Below are 18824 nucleotides of genomic sequence, written 5' to 3' on the forward strand. Positions count from 1 at the left end.
TCGACCTGGCAAGTTCACCTACTGCTATAACATAAACGATTCAAAGTCAGAGAGTCCTAGGGAGGGTTTTAAGACCACACGGGATTCATTCCCCAAAGTCAGAACAAGAAACAATACAAAATCCTGAGGTCTATGAAAGTAAAAAAGTGTGAAAAACCACTTCTAAGAGATTATAAATACAGTGTGTCAAATATGGAACGAAACCAGTGACTATGCCCAACAGACATATCTTTGGGCATTTCCCTTTTTAGGACGAAATCCCTCACTCACCATAGGTGACATGCTTCATCATTTGGGATTCTCCTCCCAGATGAAAAACCTAGTTCCTCTGGGGGCTACAACCCCCTCTCTGAGAGGGAGGAGCGCAGGGATGTTTTGAATGTTATCTAGGGTGTACTAAATCCACAAATGAAGAGCTAATAATGTGAGTGAGGGCGCAGCGCAAACAAAAATATGTCTGAAAACTGTGAGTAAAGTGAGAGAAAACTAGCTCAAGGGTGGCCAAAAATCTTTATTGTAGGACGGCTTCAAGATCACCCGCAGGGATCGCGCCAATGGAACCGGAGGAGGAATAGCCATCGTTCACAAGTCCACCCTCAAGGTCGCCACCCACGCAGACGACACCCTCAACACCGCTGAACACCTACACTTCCGGATCCACACCGACCCCAACACCACCCTCAGAGGAACACTCATCTACAGACCCCCCGGACCCTGGGCTCAGTTCAGCGACTCCATCCAGCACCCACGCACTCGCCTCCACGGACTACATCCTCCTCGGGGACCTGAACTTCTACCTCGAGAACAACAACGACTCTAACTCCGCCACCCTGATCAACAACCTCGCCAACCTCGGCCTCAGACAACTCGTCACCACACCCACCCACGCCGCCGGCCACACGCTGGACCCCGTCTTCTCCACAAGCATCCACTGGACGGACCACCACTGCATCCATTTCACCTTCGAGAAACCAACCACGCACCACCGCACCCAAAAGCTGCCTCGCCGCTGCTGGAGCAAAGTCACCGAAGACCAGCTGATCACCACCCTTGCCCAGAACCCACCCATCGACCCCACCAACCCAGACACCGCAGCCCGCAACATCAGACAGTGGATCGACGACTGCGCCAACAGCCTCGCCCCGTTCAAGAAACCCTCCAACAGCCACGCCAGCAAGAGAGCCACCTGGTTCACCGAAGAACTCCAGACCTCCAAACGTGCATGCCGGAAACTGGAGAAAATATGGCTCCCCGAACGCACACCGGACAACCATGCAACCCACAGACATCACCACCTCATCAGACTAACCAAGAGATCCTCCTTAAAAGACTGCCAGGATAACAACGCACACAACAGCAAAGAGCTCTTCAGCATCGTAAAGGAACTCTCCAACCCCAGGGCCAACACCAACGACATCCCGCCCTCGCAAGAACTGTGTGACTCACTAGCCATCTTCTCCCCTCACAAGATCGCTGACATCCATGACAGCTTCAACACCACGACCGCCCCGACTACGCCAGACTTCACCTCCCCTGTGAACACCACCAGCGCCATCCGCCTGTCCTCCTGGTCCAACGTCAACGACGACGAGACACGCAAGGTCAGGAACTCCATCCACTCAGGGTGTCCGCCAGACCCGTGCCCACACCACGTATTCAACAAAGCAGACGCAGCCATCGCACCCCAACTACGGAAGGTCATCGACATCTCCTTCGAAACAGCGACATTCCCAGAAAGCTGGAAGCACGCCGAAATCAACGCCCTCCTCAAGACGCCCAAGGCAGACCCCAAGGACCTCAAGAACTTCCGGCCAATCTCCCTGCTCCCATTCCCGGCAAAGGTCATCGAAAAAATCGTCAACAAGCAACTGGCCCGCCACCTGGAAGACAACAACATCCTGGACCCATCCCAATCCGGATTCAGACGAAACCACAGCACCGAGACAGCCTTCATCGCCGCCACAGACGACATCAGGCGCCAACTAGACAACGGCAAAACATCAGCCCTCATCCTCCTGGATTTGTCGGCCGCCTTCGACACGGTCTGCCATCGCACTCTACAGACACGCCTCCTAGAAGCCGGAATCCAAGAGAAGGCCCTTGACTGGACCACGTCCTTCCTCTCTGGCAGAACCCAGAGCGTCCGCCTCCCACCCTTCCAATCCGAAGCCACTGACATCATCTGCTGAGTCCCCCAGGGGTCATCCCTCAGCCCAACTCTGTTCAACATCTACATGGCCCCCCTCGCACAAGTGGCCCGCCATCATGACCTCAGCAACATCTCCTACGCCGACGACACCCAGCTCATGCTCTCCCTCACCAAGGACCCACACACCACCAAAACCAACCTTCACGAGGGAATGAAGGCCGTTGCTGACTGGATGAGAAGCACCCATCTGAAGCTGAACTCGGACAAGACGGAGGTCCTCATCCTCGGACCCACCCCCTCAGCCTGGGACGACTCCTGGTGGCCGACCACAATGGGAACAGCACCAACACCCACCGACCATGAACGCAACCTAGGAGTCATCCTCGACTCCTCCCTCTCCATGTCTAAGCAGGTCAACGCCGTCTCCTCCTCCTGCTACAACACCCTCCGCATGCTCCGCAGGATCTACAAGTGGATCCTTACCGTAACAAGAAAAACGGTTACACAGGCCCTCGTCAGTAGCAGACTGGACTACCGCAACGCACTCTACGCAGGAATCCCAGCCAAACACCTACGACAACTACAACGCATCCAAAACGCCTCCGCCCAACTGAATGTCAACGTCCCCGCCGCATCCACATCATCCCCCACCTGAGAGACCTACACTGGCTCCCCGTCGACAAGAGGATCACCTTCAAGCTCCTCACCCACACACACAAAGCACTCCACAACGCCGGACCGGCCTACCCATACAGCAGAGTCAGCTTCTACACCCCCACCCGCAAGCTCCGCTCCGCCAGCCCCGCACTCGCCGCTGTCCCCTGCATCCAACGAACGACCTCCGGCGGCAGATCCTTCTCCTACCTCGCCACCAAGACCTGGAACACCCTCCCTACCCACATACGACAGACCCAAGACCTACTCGCCTTCAGAAGACTCAAGACCTGGCTCTTCGAGCAGTAGCAGCACCCCCCTCCCCTCAGCACCTTGGGACCCTCACAGGTAAGTAGCACGCTCTACAAGTACTCTGATTGATTGATTGATTGGCATTGTTTTCCTGCTCTCTTTAATTACCCTTTTTTGTTTTTCAATTCTCCCTGATGGGTATTTTTGCTTTTTACTCTAAATCATGTCTCTAATCGGAGGTTCTGCACCTGCAAGAATTGCGTTCGAGCTGGCCAGAATTGAGGGTTACGCTATGGTCCAGCTCAAGAATTTCTGCAAGGAGTTTGCACTCTCTATAAAGAGCAGCACCAAGAAGGTGGAGCTGCAAAAGGCACTGAGAGCTTGGTCTGGAGTCCATGTTATGTTATGTGGCACCCCAGAGGAGGGTGAGGCTGAAGAAGAGTTGGATGAGGAGGATGACTTGGACCAAGGTCTAAGAGGAGGCCTTGTTTTGCTGTCTGTGGTGGAGGAGGATGGCAACTTACTTCCAGGAATGGGGTCCCTTCCAAAGCAGGGAGCAGTGTGTCATCCAAAGTCCTGTTCCCAGAGGAGCTGGAGGACAGTAGGAAGTAGAGAAAGTTCACATTTTAGCTGACACAGCTCAAATTTGAGAGGGAGAAGGCCTTGGAAGAAAAGAAACAGGTCTTAGAGGAAAAAAGATTAGCTTTGGAGATGGAGGAAAGCGAAACATGATTGGCCATGAAGGAGGAAGAAAAAGTAGCCAGGTTGGCAATAGAAGAAAAGAAACTAATGTTGGCTCAGAAGTTGAGTCTGGACATTAAGGCCAGACAGGTTGAGTCCAGCTGTGATGGTGGCAGCAATTCTTTTGTGTCCTCTGACAATTAGTTTGAGGCCTATGAAATTGCACTCCAAATGCACAAGGTCCCTGAGGCAGATTGGGGGGCTAGTCTTTGGAGACATATACTTACTGAGAGGTGGGACACTTTGCTGGCCCTAGAAAGGAGTGACAAGATGAGGTGTCCCCCCATGAAGGAGGCCCTAATAAAAAAATGGTTTGACCCCAGAGAAATATAGACCGAATTTCAGGGGTAGTCAGATGATTCCCAACAGACCTGGGTGGATTGTGTGGACTCCTTTTGCAATACACTGAATGTTGAGTGAAAGGCAGTGAGATGAAAGATTATCAGGGGCTGTATAATTTGTTTGCAACAGAGCATATGTTAAGTCTTTGCTTTCCAGATCTGCGGCAACAGCTTGTTGATAGAAAGATCACTGACCCCAGAGAGCTTACAAAGGAGGCGGGCCGCTGAATCAGCATCGGTGTCCAAAGGAAGGTGCCTGGGAGTGACCCCAAGAGGGGTTGTTCAGTCTTCCCCCAGCAGAATGAGGAGGAGGTCAAGGGAGACACAGACAGACCCCTTCCAAGAAACAGGGCGGAGGTTCTGTTGGGCAGTGGCCCAGGATGCCTTATAGCTAACCCCACTGCTTTGAGTGTCCCCAGCTAGGACACAAGCAGGGGGGCTTTTTCTGTTCTAAGAAACCACCCACTTGTGGTACCTCTACAGGAGTGGCCAATGTTGCATTAGGGGTAAGTAGTCCCCAGGGGCAGTTCATGGACCATGCTGTGATCTCCCTTAGCTGGGAGGTCGAATCAGATGGTGAGTTGGTGACACAATCAGTGCTGCAAACCCACTAGTAGCATATAATTTAAAGGCCCTGGGCGCATATGGTGCACTTGACTAGGGACTTACAAGAAATTAAATATGCCAATTGCGGCTAAGCCAATGGTACCACATTTTAGGGAGAGAGCACTTGCACATTAGCACTGGTGAAGGAGCTGGGTTCCAAGTTCTAGATTTACTCTGGAACCCCTGGCTGATGTCTCTTTTTGTCTGCTTGCAAGTGTGGAGGGTAGAGAAATAATTAGCCAATTACGCAATACTATTCCAATGAACCATGACTCTGAAGAATCACAGACTCCAGATCCAAAGTTTCGTAGATTTATTACAAAGCCAAGGACAGTTGGACATACAGACATCTCAAGATGAGGGTGTAAAAATACATTGGAACTAATACAAAGTCAAACCTATGGGTGAAATTTAGACAGTGCGGCAAGTACAATATAACCAATTCCAGAATCAGGACACAATAGATGACTGCTCAGATATCAGTCCCCTTCATCAGAGGTTTGTAAGTGAAAAGCATTAATCTGCCCCTACACTACTGCTAATGTGACATCTCTACTTAGCATTCCCCAGGCAAATTCTATAAAGGTGTCAGCTCATGAAGGCTCGTGAAGGCTTCATGTTGAATGGGTCAAGTATCATAAAGCTACAGAGCTCATTGCAAGGCAGAAGTCCCTGGACTCTATCCCTAACTCCAATAACTGAACCTGTAAAAGACGTTGAAATGCTGAAGTAGTTTAGGATATTATCTTCGATGATCCAAGAATGACGAGTTGAGTGAAGTAGGTTTATGGTACAATACAGTCTTTAATACTCCATTCAGCATTAACATATTCAATATTTTCCTTATTACTTTCACAAGAAGGTTCCAATTTCACCTATCAGCGTATTCACACTTTCTGGCTCCCATATAAGATAAGCAGGCCATCATTCAAAATCTAAGCTAGAGCACTGTATGCATCACATAAATTGCATTAAGTGTCCAATGACTTTCCAGCTCCCCCAGGTATAGTCCCACATAGGTTATCACCTTCTATGTGAAGATCAGATAAAAATAATTCTGTCTTACAGTACAACCACTTATTGGAGTAGCAATTTATTCACACTGGTGCAGCTAACAGACCTAGTAGTTAGGACATATTCAACTGCCTTCAATCTGACTTTTATTATTAATATGGTTATAAATGGCTGGTCCCTTTGTGAAAACCAATCAATGATGCCTTCTTCGAGAAGTCCTTCCAGCCTAGAAAAAATATTTGTTGTATCCTTGGTATAGGATGAAAGAGAACCAACTGAAGGATTAAAAATCTTTCAATGTACCGACAGATACTCCAGATGAGACTTGATATTCGACATAAGGAGTACTTCATGAATGTTCGGGAATATAAAGAAGAAATGTGTTATAAACTGCCATTCTTCATCACTTATAATACTTTGTATGCTAATATAGTAATATGCATAACGTTTCCTTACTTTTGGGCCGATTACGATGGCGGACGGACTTGAATCCATCCGCCATTGTTGCGGGAATCGGGGCCATCCGCCTATATGGTGGCGGTCCCCCACATGGAATCACAATGTGACTGCCACGGTGGCGGTTGCATTGGGCATGTTTACCATTGTGGAGGGTGCTGCAGGCTGCAGCACCCCCCACAATGGTAAAAATGCAGGGTTTGCATTTCCCTGCACTACGTGGCAGGCACCATGCAGTTCCTGCCACGTAGTACAGGGAAATGTAGGGGGCCACCAAAGGAGCCCCCCAAGTGCAGAAGGAAAGTGCCCCTGCTGAAGGGGGTCCCGCAACTGGCCCCCAAAGTCAATCTCCGCCTGCCTTTGAATGGCAGGGGAACCTCCATTCAAGGCTGGCTGAGATGAAGCATCCTAATATGGCGGACGGTGCCTGTTAGGCACTGCAACCATTCTACGTATGCTTTCCGGGTCTGAGAGGCAATCGGAACGATTGCCTGTGGCGGACCCGTGGCTGACGGACTTCCCATCCGCCAGCAAACCGCTTGCCATCATAATTTGGCAGGCGGAGAATGACTGCAAGTTGGCGGTGAATCTGCCACTGATTCACCGCTACCGTAATGAGTCCCTTTATTCTTTATTGATTTTATGGAATTTCCAAATTTCATTATATGGATCATCAGCTTCTCCCAACTCTCTTACATCTTCCATTACAGTTTGATACTTAGAAGGACAGTGGCCAGCTTGAACTTCACTCTGAGTGATAAAGGCAATCAATACAGAAACCTGTGCCCCTCTATAATACAGTCTCCGATCAAGCAAAACAAAGCAATTTGAACAACCTAGGGAGTGACCAACATTTCGATTGAAAGGCAGGGAGAAATACAAGCCATGAAATGATTGCTGAAAATATTGCAATAGCATTTTGTGTGCAGCAAGGAAAGGCGTGATATTCCTCTGTCTGAAAAGCTGGAACAACTGTTTTGGAGACTACAAACTGTTGTGGTTTTTGTAGACAGGCTAGTGTTGAGAAATACAATTTTTTATCTTTGAGTGATCACCACCTTCCAAAATTCAACTCTCCGGGGCGTGGCTAACCAACATGGTCAATCGGACGTGAATCCGATCTGCTTCCTCCTAGGTCCTGCTTCTGGGGAAAGAACAAGGCACCTCACTGGTTTGGTGGAAGCATCTCCGCGATGCACCTGGGGATTTGGTCTGCAGTGCTTTGAGATCCGGCGGGCACCCGATCACGGGCCGAAGAGAGGTAGACGACGCACGGGCACTGAGAGAAATGGTGGCCGCCTCGGTGCGGAAGTCGGGAAGGCGATGCTGAAGTTCTCCTGCAGCGTCAGGCGGTAAACAAGCCCAAAGAAGTATTGTCGCGAGCGCTTGTAAGGGACGCTCTCGCGGGTCGTGGATTCCTGGGAGCCCCCGGTGCTACACCACAGAGGAAGGCGGGCCTGCCCCAGATATGCTACGGAGCTCCGCAAAATGGCGGTCAGCGGTGCTGCATAGGGAGCACTCGGCAGGATCTGGTGTCCCATGTAATCCTGTCTGCTCCTGCCTCGATAGCAATACCAATCCAATTTCAGCAGCATTACATTGCACAGCAGAGTTGAGGCCAAAAGCGACAGACCCATCACCATTTGAATGAGTTTCTTATTCCAGGGGGTGTTTGACACTGCTTAAGAGAGCTGCACGCCTATATTTAATAAAGGCTGAATCCACATGAGGCTGGAGAGTGTCGAGGAAGGCATTTGAGGGGGTTATTTGCTCCACGCGGGGGCTGCACATGGGAGGATGCCTGACTTCAAGAAGGCGGACAGGAGGTCTTCCGGGCTGATGTGTGATTTCCACAGGGCGGTGAAAGATCACTTGCCTGGACGGGAGAGCTGACAGAGCGTTCAGAGGTGATGGCTAGGTGTTATAATTTCTTGCTCACGCTGTTGTTCGTGGGCTGATAAGAGGGGCACTGAGGGCGGACTTTGCCCCTGAAGAGACGGAGCAGAGCGGCTTCAAGTGCACTGGAATGAGTGAGAGAGTCCCTGCTAGAGGCTATTGAGGAGGCGCAGATTCCGCATACCTGTGGGGCGGCCGTGAGCTGACCGAGCGGAGGGCCCCTTATGCCACTGAAGAAGAACATCAATAATAAAGTCTCCAACCATTTCACGGCGGCTGGAAATCGGATGACGGAGGAAGAAGCAACCATGGCGTTGATACGAGAGGATCTCTTGGTCTCCCTACGTGACTTCAAACAAGAACTACGCTCCGAGCTACGGGCAGATATTAAGGCTGCTTGGAAGCTTCCTTTGAAACCTTCCGCGCGGAGGTGCGTGAGAAATTAACTGCTGTCCAAGCAGATATAATGGGCACACGCTCACTTGATTTGGAAGCGCAACACCAGGGGGTGATGGACAAGATTTCAACACTGGAAGAAAGCACAACAGACCTGCGCAAGCAACTTCGCGTTTTCCTACTCAAGTGTGAAGATTTGGAAAATCACTCTCATTGCGATAACGTAAGAGTCCGGGGCCTGGAGGAAGATTGTGAGGGGCCAGACCTGGAGGCATTCAGGTGGGTCTCTTCTCCTCTGGCCTCGGAGAGGATGGCCCAGAGGTTCGGCTGGAGAGAGTTCATATGGTAGGCCCACGTCTACCGGGGGAGAACCAGCGCCCAAGGGATGTTTTGGCCAAGACCAGCGCATTTAAGGTAAAAGAACTAGTCCTACAAAAGGCTAGGACCTCTGACTCCATCTCCTTCCAGAACACCACATGTGCCCTATATCAAGATGTGGCCCAGGCCACTCTCCAGCGTCGAAAGCAGTTCCGACCGGTCACGGAGCACCTAAGAGAGAAGAACGTCAGGTACTGGTGGACATACCCATTTGAGATAGCCATCCTGGTGCAAAATAAACAGCAACATTGCGTGGACCTTGCGGAGTCGGCGACCCTACAGGGCTTGGGACTTTCCAAAACCTCATCGGATCAAGAAGGAGAAGGCTGACTGGATCGTCGCAACAGCGGGCAATGGCGCAGAGTGGGAAGGAGAAACTCAAAAGCTCCAGAATGAGTCCACTGATAGAGAGAGGAGAGAGATCCCCAGCTCCTGGTAGGGTCGAATTGATGTCAGACTGGACACCCCTTTGAAGGACACTATGGCCATCTTGGGGAAGTTGCCCTCACTCATCCCTCCCCTGTGCCCATGGAGGGGCCAGGCTGGGAATCCTGGTGGATTTGGACGGAGTGGAGTACTTGAATCTTCCGCATTTGGCCGGGCTTTGGGTCCCCGGAGACCACCTGAGACTTTACTTCTTACGCCTGACATGGACAACACGTGGGCTCCCTGCCATGCTGCAGTCAGGTCAGAGGGTGACTCATGTTTACACTGAGGGTGGGGGTCCCAGGAGGAAGAGTCACGATCGTTAGGACCTGCTCAGCTTCCTGAATGGCAGCTGTTCTCCAGGAACATTGGTGTGTTAACTTAATGCTCAGTTCAAATTGTCTTACTTCATGAATAATCAGTATGGGGGTGGGATACTGTTTCACTATGCAAGGATTGCCTTGATTTTTGATGTGACAAGGGGTGGGGGACGGGAAGTGGTAATGTCCCTAAAGTGCAATTTAGTTTTGGGATTCCCCTCTAGGAGGGGGACACCACACACTCATTTTATACGTTTGTTGCGTTTTTCTTAAAGTGTTTAGATGTCATGGTGCCATTCTTTTTATCGGATTTAGGTGGGGGTGGAGGGTGGGTCCCCAGGGGGTCGATGTGGAGGGGACTACCGTTTCTAGGGAGACTATCTTCCTCTTGTCATCATGGTGGTTAGAGTAGTTTCATGGAACACTAGTGGGCTGAATTCCCCAAATAAGCGATTTTGGAAATACATGCTTGATCACAATGTTCAGATTATCGCTCTTCAGGAAACTCACCTCAAAAAATCAGATGAGATTACGCCATAACCCCACATATTTAGATCCTCATATTCTTCAAAACAAAATGGGGTGGCACTAGTATTCCATGCTGGGCTTCCTTTTCAGGTTCAGGACATTAAATCGGACAAAAGCGGGAGGAACATCATGGTTAGGGGAGATCATCGAGGTCGCCCATGTACATTTGCAGCACTCTATGCACCTAACACGGGTCAACAAGATTTCATTCTTTCCTTCCTCATGACTTTAGAAAATTTCGCCATGGGGGATATACTGCTCTTGGGGGACTTCAACTTAGTCTGGGGTTTGGACAGAGACACATCACACTCCCACAGGGCTCCAGGGAGTGCATTTGGTTCAGCGCTGCACTCACAACGTCAACACTTGGGGTTGGTGGATATTTGGAGGGATGCCAATCCCACGACGAGAGACTTCTCGTTCTTCACACATTCCCACAGAACGTACTCCTGTATTGATTATATTTTCCTGAGTCAGTCCCTGCTACCATCCGTTTTACAATCACAGTTTCACCCAATCTGCATTTCGGACCATGCTCCCTTGGAGATGACGATCACGTGGCCAAACCCATGCCCTAAACTAGCCCGATGGTACTCTCCCAACGTTCTATGTAGAGATAGACTCCTCAGAGATGAAATTAGGAAGACTATTAAGGGGTATTTCGAGATGAACGACCCTGAGGACACTTCTCACTCTAATACTTGGGATGTACTAAAGGCAGCAATTCGGGGCAAGTGCACTGAAATGGCCCCTACCTTGCACTCCCAACAATGTGCGGAGCTTCTCAAGCTCAAAAGCGAACTTAAGTCCGCTGAACAAGCACATAAGACCCAACCTTCCTATCTGACCCTTCGGAAGGTTACGTCCCTAAAGGGGAAACTACAGGCCATCTACACTAATAGAGCTGAAAAATCCATCTTGCAGTTGCAGGCTGGGGGCTATGAAAGTGGAAATAAGGTGGGAACCTTATTGGCGCGCCAATTAATGGCCATACAGAAATGTGAGTATATTAAACACATTATAGATGGCAATGGCATTTCTCACAGATCAGAGGAGGGTAAGGCTGGAGCTTTTGAAGATTTTTATAGAGCCCTGTATACCTCAGAGTTCTCTGGTTCGAACGACCCCTTGGGATATTTAGACCCTATGAACCTCCTTCAGGTAGGGGCGCGTACTAATGACGAGCTGTCGCAGCCTATCTCTGGTGAAGAAGTACAAAAGGCGATTGATTCCCTTAAACTTCAGAAAGCTCCCGGTTCGGATGGTTTTGCAGCCCACTTCTATCGTACTTTCGCACCGGAGCTTGTCCCCTTTTTAACTACACTGTTTAATTTCATCGCTTCTACACACAAGGTTACCCCTTCCATGGGAGAGGCAATAGTGGCGGTACTTCCTAAACCTGGCAAGTATCCAGCACACTGCTCCTCCGATCACTCGATCGCTCTGCTGAACCTTGATGCCAAAGTGTATTCCAAAATCCTGGCTCCACTTCTAGAAACTATCCTACCTGCTCTCGTTGATCCGGACCAATCTGGGTTTATTAAGGGGAGGCAAAGGCATGACAACTTGAGGCGCATCATTCATATAATTGAAAAGGCCAACAAGAAGAATATTCCCGCAGCGCTTCTCTCGCTAGACGCGGAGAAAGCTTTCGATCGTGTGGAATGGCCCTTCTTATTTAAAGTGCTCCAGCGCTTTGGCTTCAGCGAAACCTTCATTGGGATGATTTGCGCTAATTATCACTCTCCTAGTTCTCGGGTCCTGGTCAACGGAGGAGCGTCCTCCCCCTTTCCCTTAACGCGAGGGACGAGGCAGGGGTGACTCCTATCGCCCCTTCTCTTTGCCTTGAGCATTGAACCTCTGGCGCATAGGATCAGGGGTAATGAGGAGATTCGGAGGTTCAATTTTGGCATGGATGATCATAAGATATCGTTATTTACTGATGACTTGCTCCTTCAGGTGACGGACCTCCAGATTTCTCTCCCGGCTATCCAAGCTGAGCTGAAGGTGTTTGAAGGGGTGGCAGGCTATAAGGTTAACCTAACAAAATCCTTCCTACTGAATTTGTAAAGCCGAAAGCCGAATGGCGGCGGATCGAAGGGATGTCACCATTTTGTTGCATATCACGGGATATTACCTATCTGGGAGTCAAACTTACCCCACGGGTGCAGGACCTGTATGGGGTTAATTTCCCTCCCCTCATGCGTCAATTAAAGAGCGATTTGGGCAAATGGAGCGCGACTTACATCACCTGGCTAGGTAGGATTCATAATTCATAATTCAGCAACTAAAGAGTGACTACCAGTAACTGTGCTATGTTAAATATACAACAAAGGAAAAGAAAAAGGAAAACAACTCTATTGGTAAAACAAATAACTCTATTTGTAAAAAGAACCCTCACTCACCCTAGTGGTGGCAGGATTCATGCCATTATGATGAATGTCCTCCCCCGTCTACTCTATCTCTTCCAGGGACTTCCCATTTCAGTTGAAAGAGGACTTTTTTGAGAACTGCAAACTATGCTGACCAGATTTATCTGGCAGGGGAAGAGGGCTAGACTTCCATATAAAGTGCTCATTAGACCACGAAAGGAGGGCGGTCTAGCGGTACCAGACTTTCAATCCTATTACAGAGCAGCGCCATTGCGAGTGATCACGGAGTGGTCATTGAGGGAATCGGAGAAGCATTGGCTTCATATGGATAGGCAGATAACTGGGCGCACCATTTGGGATCACCTCTGGAAACCTAAACAAGATAGGCCACTCAATGCTTACATCAGCACTCCTACCTCCACCACACTCAAGGTATGGGACACCCTCACCTCCAAACTTCCACTTACGGCCTTTCCATCACCTCACGCGCCTATACACTTTAAGGCTGCGTTCCCCCCTGCTTTAAAGGATGGCCCCTTTAGCGCATGGCAGGAGGGAGGTTGCCTCAAGATCTCCCACATGTTTGATAAGGGTGGTCTCACGTTCCAGGAATGCAAAGCACAATATGCACTAACTAATAGGGAGGAATACCACTACTTGCAGCTGAAACATTGGGTGCAGCAGCCCCTGGTGTGGATGGCCACTACCAGGGAGTTGCTCCCCATTGAGAAGTTCGTGCAATCTGGGTCCCCTTCCAGGGGGTGTATATCCTTCTTGTATGCTCTTACCCAAGCGCTGAGCCACAGAGCAACGCCACACTTCAAAAATTTTTGGAATCATTTGTTGGATGCCCCTTGGGTAGGGATATTGCGAAATTCAATCATTCCATGTATCTCAGGGAGGCGCACTACAAAATTATGTACGACTGGTACCTGTACCCCCAGAAGCTCCGCGTGATTTTTCCGGGTACCTCTATAGGTGTTGGAGGGGGTGTGGGTTCTTAGGCAATTTCAGACACATTTGGTGGGACTGTCCAGTGATCAAACCTTTCTGGAAGAAAATCCTGTCTCAAATAAAATTCATCTTGGGCTACCCCATCGCTGACTCTATTGAACATGTCTTGCTGGGGCTCCGGGACCCACTCCAGAGAAGACAGACACAGAGTGACAAATCCGTACTTTGGCTCTGCTTGGGGGCTGTTAGGATTCCCGCGTGGTCCTCTTTCTCTTGCCATGTTTGGGAGCCCATGTGACATGCTGGGTGGATATATAAGTCCCTTTCCCCCTGTCCTCAGTGCTTGATATCTAGTCGTGTGGTTCCTGGTCCTGGGCTAGGGGCTGATTTTGTACTTTGGGACTTGTGCTGTTGTTCACGGGCTCGTGATCTGGCGTTTACATTTTTCAGGCTCTTAGGAATTTCTGCCCTTCCCTTCCCTTCATTTTGTTTCCGTGTCTGGCGATCCTTGGATTGCTTGGGACCCTAATACCTTGGTGTGTTTTGTGTCGTCCTTCTGTGTTTGTCTGTGTGTTTGTCTAGTTTTTTTAGCCTTTTAACCCGGCTGGGAACAAGGAGTAGCTGGGGCTCCAGCGCTCCTTAAGGGGATTGGTGGTCCGGCTGGATTACCGTTGTGATCTCCTGTTGTGTGGTGATCGCGCGAACATGCACTTCCGCCTTGTTTTCCATTCAGTCCACATCGTTGTGTGGAGGCGGAGTGCTGTTTCGGGCGCATCCGGGTTTGGGCGAGTTGCACGGCGGGGCCGGTGTTACACAGCGTTCTGTCCCCTGCCTTTTCCCCCTTTCTTGTATGCTTAGTGCCATTTTCTTGCCCTGAGAAGACGGAGGTTTTTTTAGTCGTTCTCACGACTTTTTCCTCCATATCCCTTTGGCTCCGTTAGAATTGGAGCAAAATTCCCGGCGCCAAGATTCCCCTTCCCCTGCCCCCTCTCTGCCTGCTTAGACCATTCTGAATCCCTCCTCGACGGAGATCTCCACCAGTCGTCGACCACAGCATTTGTGGGTAAGGAGGTTTGAAGGGGTTTTTGTGGGGCATGGTAAGAGAAAGAGGTGCTACATTGTTTATATTTTCACCATGTGTGGTAGACAGTGATATTATTTTTTGTCCCTGTAGGTGAAGTACGTGGAGAACATTGGTCATAGCTGTGAGTCCCTAGACTGAACATCTGGGATCCCTTATCTGTCTACCCCCTTTTCCCGCCCCCTGTCCGTTGCCACTCTGTTGACCCATTGTATTATTCATTCTGTGGGTCGCTTATGGGCAAGGGCAGAGGAACGGGGTAATCGTCGCTCCTGCATTGTATGGGCAAAGTTGTGAAGGAACCAACAGAATATCAAGCCCACGTTACATTTACAGTGCCTGAGCGACGATGGATGAGTCAGGGGGGGCCACGGGAGGTACGGCTGTGGTTCCCACTTTACAGGATGTTATGGGTGCTTTATCTGCCCTACAGGAGCAGATACATGATTTAAGGCAGGAGAATGTTGCTTTGAAACAGGAGGTTGGGGCATTGATTAGCAGGGAGAAAGGGCAGCACAGGACTCAGGTCCCAGTTTTGCAACCCGCCACCTTTCAATATGGGGGTGGGCAGAGCTCTGGTGGTGGGGTACCTGTAGCGGTTACTGTGAATACTCCTGTTCCAGTGCCATTGGCTCCGCCAGAGAGGTTTACAGGGGATAGCGCTAAGTTCGGCACTTTTATGAATCAGTGCCAATTACACTTTATGTGTAAACCAACTGCTTTCCCTAATGATTCGGCCAAAGTAGCCTTTACGATATCATATTTGGCTGGTACTGCAGCCCAATGGGCTATACCCCGGTAGAGAGAGACGATCAGGTATTGGCTAACTATCCTGCGTTCAAGGATTTGATGCATGGATTTTTGCGAAACATGCCTTTATGCAGGCGAGTGACGCAGAGCTATTGAAGTTAAGGCAGGGTAGGCAGGATTTGCTGACGTACATTTCTACCTTCAATCGTCTAGTGTCTGAAACCCATTGGCCCGAGGATAAGAGGACCTCCTTGTTTTATCAGGGTCTTTCCGAGGATCTGAAGGATGTGGTGTCACAAGTGGTGGATCCTCCGGTCGATTGTGCAGCCTTTATAGATCTTGTGGTCAAGTTGAATCATCGTCTGTCAGAAAGACGGGGGGAGAAAAGCCGTTATCAGGCGTCTCGGGGGGGGGGTTTGTGAGGCCAGACAATAAGACAACCAGAGCAGGAGAGACAAAAACCGTGTCTGAACCTATGGAAATAGGTGGTGTAAGAGGGCCATTGTCTAATGATGAAAAGAGACGTCGCAGAGAATTGAACCTGTGTTTGTATTGTGGTCAAAGTGGGCACTTTGCGAGAGAATGCCCAGTGAAGCCCTCTGGAGCTTCTTATAGTAAGAAGGTGGCCTGTTTGTATCATGTGAGGAAGGAGAGACAGTATGAGGTGCTTGGAGCCATAGACAGGGCACCTAGGCACTTCATTATAAACGCTCATTTGTTACTCTGTGGGGATAACAGAGTGCCAGTATCGGTGTTATTGGATTCCGGGGCTACAGGGAATTTTCTTGACATCGCGCTGGCAGAAAAGTTGAGGATCCCTTGTTGTGTAAAGGACCAGCCAGAACCCGTGAGGGCAATAGATGGTACCGAATTAACATCTGGGTCTATCACTAGGAGGACAGTGCCTTTGTGCTTGGTGTGTGAGAACGGTCACTCGGAGATGGTGTGTTTCGATTTAATAGATGCTCCTTCTTTTGGTATGGTGTTGGGTGTGCCATGGTTGCAGGAACACAATCCCAGGATAGATTGGGTGCAACGGTTAGTGTCTCTGGATTCATCTCATTGTTTGAAGGAACCAACAGGGGCACCAAAAATGGCTGTAGCTGTGGCTTGGAAAAAGCCGGAGCCCCCATCCCTGACCCAGTGGCATGCACGACTGTGACGGGCTTTGGCTCTGGAGCGTATGACTGATTTGTCGAGGCCACCAGGAAAGGTTTGGATTACATCTGGTCTTCACAGGTTAGATACCTGTCAGATTGGGCTCCCATTGACAGCTTGCAATCCAAGGCTTAGGGCTCTCCATCTATTTCTAATCTAAATACCCACCACTGCAGAGGGCTAGGTCTGCTGGGCTGAACATCAGGGTGTAGACCTCGTCTCCCCAATCCTCGCACCCATTTCTCTTCTCTTTTCATTCACACCATGACATCTTAGTTTAATTTATTCTTTGTTTTCCTTCTCTTTTTTTCCTTTTTTCTCTTAGGAATCAGTAAGTTTCCTTTTCTTGTTACTCTTAAGGGAGGGTAGATGGTTATAAGCTTACATTACCGGGTTTGCGACTAGATATGATGAAATTGTGTCATATATTAAACTTCATCCGTTTTGACATAAGGGGTAAAATGTAGCTATCCTGAATGATTTGTATACCTGGGCAGATGATACTTCTGCAACTTGTCGCATTTGTAATGCTTTTGATGCACTCTCTGAGGAAAAATGTTTCAATTAAAACATTTTGAAATAAAATTCAACTCTCCATCCCCTCTATCCACATAACATACAGGCTTATTTTCATTGCCGCCAATGATATTTACCTTTCACTTGCTGCTGTGAGTTCTACAGGGTTATAATTTAGAATGATATCCTCCTTTTTTAGACACATGTTATGATATTAGTATTTACATGAATGCGTCCACTCATTCTGTTAATATCAGACCAATCCCTTTCTTCCCCACTGCACAGTTCCTTATTCATTCCAGGATAGCTGGGGAATGCTATTCTCTCGCATTTACCATCTCCTGCACTTTCCTGCTGAAGGCAGTTTTGTTATTCACTGCTTGACCCAACTGCATAACTTGTTTATGTAATTACATTACTTTCATTTTATTTCAGTTGCACTGACTACCACTTTCATTGCACATTTTATTTAAACAATGGGTCTGCCAGCCTATACAGCTTCATGCGGTTCAAAGGTTAATCTAATGAGGGACATTCCGTGTCCAGAACCTTTTCAGCAGCACAACAGTTTCACCCGAGATGTATTTTTTTGCTCCATTAGTATCTTTGTATTATGGCTTTGTCTTGCGTTTTATATTTTTGATTCACAAATTAATTAATTTACTCTTATTGAAGGAATAATTATGTGTTTCTGTCAGGAATCATGGCTGGAAGTTTGACTTACCGCTAAAGGTTAGGTCAGCTCCGTAAGCGTTACTCCAGACCAGCTGCACTCAGTCCATCTCAGTGAAGAAAAGGCTGATGATCCAAGCAGAGTGCCGGTGCTGACTGCAGTGAGGCTTTCTGTGCGTGGAGAACGCACTATGCGACTTCCCCAACAATGAACTACATTTCCCAGCAGGCCACAAACTTTCACATAGTTTGGAGATGCAGTCACCATGTTGGATGTATGGGTATAGCTTCCCTCATGGCCCACGTCACCTTTACTGGCAATCATGATACAATGTTGTTGCAACCAGGACTTTTAGGTGAACTTCTAGGATTTCCTTTGCAAAGAACAGTCGCTTGCTGGAGTTTTTTGAAGGATGTCTATGCACCACTAGTAGTAATGCTTGTAAGGCATCCTAAAAAAGGAATTACAGAATATTATTCTTTGCTAATGATGGAGCGAGGTGCTGAATGACATTTTGTTCAAACTCGCAAAGTTATACTTCCATTAAAAAATGTAACTGTACTAACAAGCATGGGGTGAAATTACTGATCAACATAGTTTTAAAATGCATTTACACAGAAACACGAGGGACTAATTTATGTGTTCTATGTTGCAAATGCAAGTGTGTAGGAAATAATAAACTAACCTTGTCTATTGTCTTTGTCAGTATTAAATGCGGCTGTTAAACTGATGGCATGTGCTTATTTATGTGCTTATGTTATGTCTTTTCTGTGGTAAGAGCTCGAGGAGGTTTCTTGCGGCCTAAATGAACAAGGTAGATATAAATGCTGCTTTGTGTGCACAGCTAGGTAACATAAATTAACGGGTTAATAATTAGCAAAGGGGGTGGGTAACAGTATGGGTCTCAATTCTCTAATTAATTGGTGTCTTGTGTTTGTTTGAATAATAGTTTCCAAGAGAGGCCTAAGGCCTGTAAAAGATGGTGTTTAGAATCCTGTCCAGAAAGGAGCCTTGCACAAGAAGTGGAAACTTTTACCACGTCGACAGTTTTGTCAGAAAATGCAGTTTTATAAGTTGTGCTAAACGTGCTCTTGGAGAGAAAGCTCAAGGACAGGAAGTGGCAAGTTAGCCAAGGCAAGGAAGTCATGAACTGTAACTCGAGT

Source organism: Lissotriton helveticus, chromosome 2_2 (genome assembly GCF_964261635.1).
Source record: "Lissotriton helveticus chromosome 2_2, aLisHel1.1, whole genome shotgun sequence".
Classification (NCBI taxonomy): domain Eukaryota; kingdom Metazoa; phylum Chordata; class Amphibia; order Caudata; family Salamandridae; genus Lissotriton; species Lissotriton helveticus.